The following is a 6,546-nucleotide window of genomic DNA, read 5'->3' on the forward strand; positions in this document are numbered from 1 at the left end:
CGACATTTCACGCGGTACCATCAACATTTCACGCGGTACCATCAACATTTCACGCGGTACCATCAACATTTCACGCGGTACCATCAACATTTCACACAGTGCTATCTAGTCTCATACTGGACACCCTGTACAATCTATGTGGTCCCAAACTAAGCAAATCATTCTTACTCTACTTTCAAAGAACAAAGTATTATTTCTAAATAACTAGGGTGACGNAAGTTATTTACGCTCACGTTATCAATGCGGCACCCAACATGCGTACTGCTCAGCTCCCCGATCAGCTGATTTACATATAAATTGAAAAATCTTGGCGAGGTTAAGCCGCCTTGTCTTACCCCACACATTAGTGTGTATTCATCAGAGAAAGCATTTGACCATTTTACAACATTCTTTTGATTGTTATACCAATAGGAAAAAATCTCTATGACTTCCGGCGATATACCTACCTCCTTCAGTTTCTCCCAAAGAATGTTATATGACACTAAATCAAAAGCCTTTGATAGATCTAAAAAGCAGGCAAAAACCGGTGTCTTTCTTTTTGTGTAATAACCCACAGTATGCTTTAGAGCCAATATTGCACTCTCGGTCGACAAACCCTGCCTAAAACCAAATTGAGCATCCTCAAGCTTAATGTGTTTGCTTAGGTGCTCGTCCATTACCCTATCCAGCACTTTTGCCATAACAGTGGCTAGTGAAATAGGTCTGTAGTTAGATTTATCTGATATGTCACCAGTAGGGTTCTTAATTAGTGGTACCACTATGGTCTTCATTAGTTTCGACGGCAAGTAAGAATGTCTCAAACAAAAAGTGTACAATAGGGATAGAAGCCTACTTATGTGTGGGCCTGCATGCTTTAAATGTTCTACACTAAGCCAGTCATGCCCGGGGGATTTTCCTCTTTTCATGTTTCTAATAGCTCTACCTACTTCCTTACTAGTAATTCTAATTGGATTTCTTACATGATTGTTACATATATTATGAGATATAGTAGGTGATTGCAAGTGGGACTGGACTCCAAAATGCAATTTAAAAATATTAGCAATATCTACAGGGTCACTAGTACCCTCTACACTCACAGGCAAACTTGCTTTGCTATTAAGTTTTTTAGTACTTCTCCAAAATTTACCAAATTGTTTTGTAGAATGTTGTGTTGCAAGCACATCCATTCTAATTTGCTCTTGATGGGATTGACAATATTTAAGTCTTGATTTAAATATTTTCCTACTAATGTACATGCGATCATAAACCGGACCACTTTGTGGTTTACCATACAAAACATACATTTGAAAATCCAACCTAGCTTGCTTATGCGCTTGAGATACATGTTTGTTCCACCCTAGAACACAATTATTCCTTATATTGATTTTTAAGTTCCTAGTGTGCGCTTCCATTGACGCCTGACAAAGCACCTCAACAATATTATTATAAAATCTGTCTATAATACACCTATGAGTAATATCATCACACATCTTATCAGCACAATATTGAAATTCCTCAGGGAAATCCATCAATTTTAATCTCTTATTACAATATTCTGTATATTTATTAATTTCCTCGTCTGTTCGTAAACCCCAAATAATTTTGTTTTTACACTCATTGATATTGTTTATACATTTATTTCTAATTAGTGTTAAGTTACAGTCGATTAGCAACGGAGTATGATCAGACCAATATGTATCATAAAGCACCCGGATATCAGATATAGTAGACCAAGCACACTTACTCACCAAACAGTGGTCCAGCCATCGCTTGCAGCCGTGTACGTCACTAATAAATGTATACGTATCGGAATTAATGCCCAATTTATCTATGTCTGCGCACCTCCATTGCCTTTCGTTACAAAAATTAAGCAACTCATTACCAAAAGAAGCCGACGGATGGGCATTGAAATCACCTAACATATACACTGTTTCAATGTTATTGTCCTCAATTATAGCAGTAATTTCCCCCATACACTGTAAGAAATTAGGCAAGTTTTCCGATTGGTCAGTTGGCATATAAACAGTGATAACCACTATTTCACGTAGATCACTGGTAACCGCCCGTATTGCTACAATACGGTTATTATCGCACTTTATCACTGATACACTACGAAACGCACTGCTTCGCCACAATATCGCGACTCCGCCATGGGGACGCCCCCTCAGCACACCCGCCACAGGATCCATAGATGATTTTCCCGTGTAGTTGAACTCTGGATCGATGTCCCCCAGGAACGTGAGGTCATGGGGCATAAGCCACGTCTCCTGCAGTGCCACGACATCCGCTTTTTTACATAGTGACCTTACGCAGTTTACACTCCTTTTCACATTTTTACAATTAAAGGTTATTAGCGTACTATTAATACGATTGGTGTGTGTGTGAGTCATCAGATAGACATCTTATTCAAACTCCTTTTTTCTACAGGTAGTCTCTTCTTGAAATGTATAAATCGCCTAAACTTTATTCCATCTGGCCACAGCTGATCATTTAGGTAAAGATCCAGTTTATTAAGTGCTACGAATATTTTAAACGCATTGTATGGCTTTTCTGACTTCATGTCAATTTTTTCCAACGAGACAATCTCATTTGTCTTCGATTGAATGTAGGTACAAATATCAGTCTCAGATGTCACTTTGTCCACATTTGAAATAAACAATGGAGTTTTAATATCCGCTGCTCTAAATTTCATTTCTGGGTCAGTTACTGCTTTTCCCGTCTCCCCAATGAAACGATTACGCAACCTCTTCCGTTGAACCATTTTCCACTCCTCACTTGGTTTATTTTGTGTCCATGTGCCTTCTTTTCTAACAATTTCCGCCATACTTGGCCGCCGAAAATTCTCAGTGCTCAATGTCGCCGCCATATTTTCGCCCATTTCATCTGTTGTACTTTCGTTTGACATCGTGTGAGATGACAACTTGTCGTGCGTTTCCGCTTGTGAACGAGATTGCCCGACGGGCTCCGATGCACGAGATCGTGTTGGATCGAGCGCCTTCGTCGTTGCTTGCGCGCACTTCGTGCCCGGTCGGGTCCGAGGCGTAAGAAGGACAGGATGTTTTTCACTGTCCGCCACTTCATATAGGTACGAGCGGGACAACCTATCCGATTCATCGGTACCGTTACAGACTTGAACAGCTGATATACCTTCAAATTCAACGTTTAGCGATGGTGATAAGCCAATCGGCCCACTTTCAAGCAGATAAGCTCCTCTTTTTCTTGTATTTATATTATGATGCTGGTTGACCATGGATGCCGATTTTAAATTTTCCAGATCTATCTGTAGCTCTTGCAATTGTCTGTTTGTTGCAAAGGTGTCCTTGATGCAGCTTATTTCATTTCGCAGTGCTGTGATGTCCTTTAGCATTGTGATAACATCAACATGGTCTACGTCGATCGGCGGCAGTTTCTGTAGGTTCCGAGCCACAAAAACAGGAATGCTGTCTGGATCAATCTCCTTGAAAAAACATATGATGTCCTCTATGTTCCTTTTCTTTTTTCCGTCCTTCCGTCTTGTCACTTTCTTTTGTGTCGATTTCACCGATTCAAACAGAAGTGCCTTTGCTTCAACAACTTCAGCTTCCGTAAACGCAGAATCACATATTTTCATTAGGCTCTCGTTGTCCATTACGTCGTGCTTATACTGGATATAAGACAACAACTCACATATCACTACATTGCAGCTGTTACATTTTAACGTGTTTAATGACATCTTTGCACATACGATGTTATGGTGTAAGGTAGGTAGGTAAAGGTGACGCCATTGTAGGCATGCCGCACCGCACTAACATCACCGTTGCCATTCGTTCCCGTTCATTCACTCGTCATTCACTCCGCCACGCTCCGCATGCCTTACAACGTAAAGGTGACGCCATTGTAGGCATGCCGCACCGCACTAACATCACCGTTGCCATTCGTTCCCGTTCATTCACTCGTCATTCACTCCGCCACGCTCCGCATGCCTTACAACGTAAAGGTGACGCCATTATAGGCATGCCGCACTGCACCGCACTAACATTGTCATTCGGTTCCTATCATTCACTTGTCAATCACAGCAGGCAGCTAATTGCTCGTAAGATAGGTCCCTTTAATTAATATTTACTGTCCGTGATGCATATCTTTTCTTAAAGGTTTAGTAACGACTTACAATCTCACCGCTCAACCAAAGGTTTAGTCGACCCATTCATTCATTCGTAGGCTCCACCCCTTTATCCTATCTACTCATACTTTCACAGTTTATTTACAGGATCTGTCCATTCACTCATATGCCGTCAATTTGTACGCGAGTCCGCCATTCATCCACGTAAACATAATACGTGTTCGTGTTCCAAGCGTGGAACGAGACAAATACTCTACCAATCATTCACTTGCTAAAGCCATGCACTGCATACCATTGACCAAATTGACGTCATTTTAGCACCATGCTGCGCTTCACACTTGCACTCTAACCATCAAATAATCTCTGACACTGTACTTGATGTTATATGTTTTTGTGAAATTGTTTTCCGTGTGCTTTAATTGATTGATGTTGTAGTTTTACTTAGTGGTGTGGTTTAATAACATAATTTGGGACAAGGGTTTGATAGAATTTACTGCATGAGGTCGCAAATTTATTAACGGGGTGTGCAGCGGGGCGTTTTAATGACCGTACACTACTAATGTTCGTATAGATCTAAATCCTGTGTCTTTGTAGTAGCACTTTTCGCCCTAAATTCGTGACCATTTAACCTGTTAATGTTGACGATGTAATGTTGGTCGTGGTCCTACCCCGTGTCAAAATGGCCGAGTAAATCTGGAGCATCCCACATTTGTTAGCTCAATTTACTAGGCGCTCTGCTCCAGGCGAAACATAGCGCACCCACTCATGAACCTTTTAAACGCCTCGCTGCACTGTCCGTCATATCGATTTCCCGACCATTATACTTCCCGCAGACTACTTTTAGTGGGCCGATAGTTTAGTATTATGCTTCAACCACACACGCGTGCAGATCGCCATCGCCGGCGCGATCATAGGGAAATGACAGGTCGCGTGAACTGTCATGGGTCGTGCGACCTGTCATTGGCCTTTGATCGCGCCGGCGGTGGCGATCTGCACGCGTTGGTGTGGTTGAAGCTTTAGCCGATACCAAATCGGCTGATTAAACGGGGTATTAAATCTGCGGGGTGTCTTAACAGAGTAAATACAAATGAGTAGGTTTCTTCATAGAAACGCACCGAGCGCGGTTTGTATGTGAGCGCGCCAATACGTATGCGGCACTGACAAAATTCGGCGCAACCACACGACTGGCTCCTCGATAATCCACGATACATTTTGTCAGTGTGTGCGTGCGCGCCGCATACGTATTGGCGCGCTCACATACAAACCGCGCTCGGTGCGTTTCTATGAAGATAACCTACTCATTCGTATTTACTCTGCTTTAGCCGATACCAAATAGGTGTAATGTGCGCACTTCAGCCGACCCAATTATCGGCTGATTAAACGGGGGATTTTTGCGGGGTGTCTTAACCTGTACAATGTTAGTGGATCCTACCCCGTGTCAAAATGGCCGAGTAAATCTGGAGCGTCGCAGGGCCCGCCGGCGAAGATGTGCGACAAGGACCGCTGCGCCGTCATCGCCAAGCAGCTAAACGACTTCCTCTACATGTACTACCGCGAGACCGACCTCTACACCGACAGCGAGGACCGCGACGGCTGCGTCTCCAATATACACTTCGCGCAGTTCCTCTACTCCGCCAGGTAAGAAACCAGACCCCTAGTCTGGTCTGCGAGCACGTAGAATTTTTTCCAATGACCCCAAGCTACCCATCCTTATCGCTCGCGCGTAATTATGTTGCGCTCGCACACTCACTGCGGGCGCCCGTCGCACAGTCGCGACAGCAATATAATTACGCGCAAGCGATAAGGATGGGTAGCTTGGAGTCATTGGACAAAATTCTACGTGCTCACGGACCGGGCTTTACTTAGCCATAAAAAATATCATCTTAGCCATAGGACGTCCACTACTGAACATATGCCTCCCCCAATGCTTTCCATGTTGCCCGGTTGGTAGCCATACAAATACAGTAGTCAAATTCAAATTATTAGTATTTAGATCCTTTTCAGGACATTTTGCCTTTCCGCCAATTCGGGACATACAGTGTGAGTCACGTTAAAGTGTACATATGAAAATAGATGAAACTAGACCTATTTTTATCGACAAAAAAGAGGTCAAAATTTTTTTGAGATTTTTTTTTAATTTTTTATAGAATTTTTTTTCTTCCAATTACTTATTGTAAAGAAAACGTAATAACATTTAAACTAAACGGTATATCCTGATAAAATAAAAACAGTAATAATGCTAAATAACAGGCAATACTAAAAAAATACATAAAATACACAAAAAAGGCCAACAAATAATAAAAAATGATACTTTTTGAAAAAAATCTGCTTTAAAATTCGTGTTTTTTTGGTTATTTGATAAATTTCTCCAAAAAATGCCCCTATAACCCGCCGCGACACACACTGCTGCGGCACCTGGCCTCGCTGGCCCCCGTCAACACGCGCCGCTACCGGTGAGTGGCCCCCCG

This window comes from Ostrinia furnacalis, unplaced genomic scaffold (genome assembly GCF_004193835.3).
Source record: "Ostrinia furnacalis isolate ACB-3 unplaced genomic scaffold, ASM419383v2 OfSCF7590, whole genome shotgun sequence".
Taxonomy (NCBI): Eukaryota; Metazoa; Arthropoda; class Insecta; order Lepidoptera; family Crambidae; genus Ostrinia; species Ostrinia furnacalis.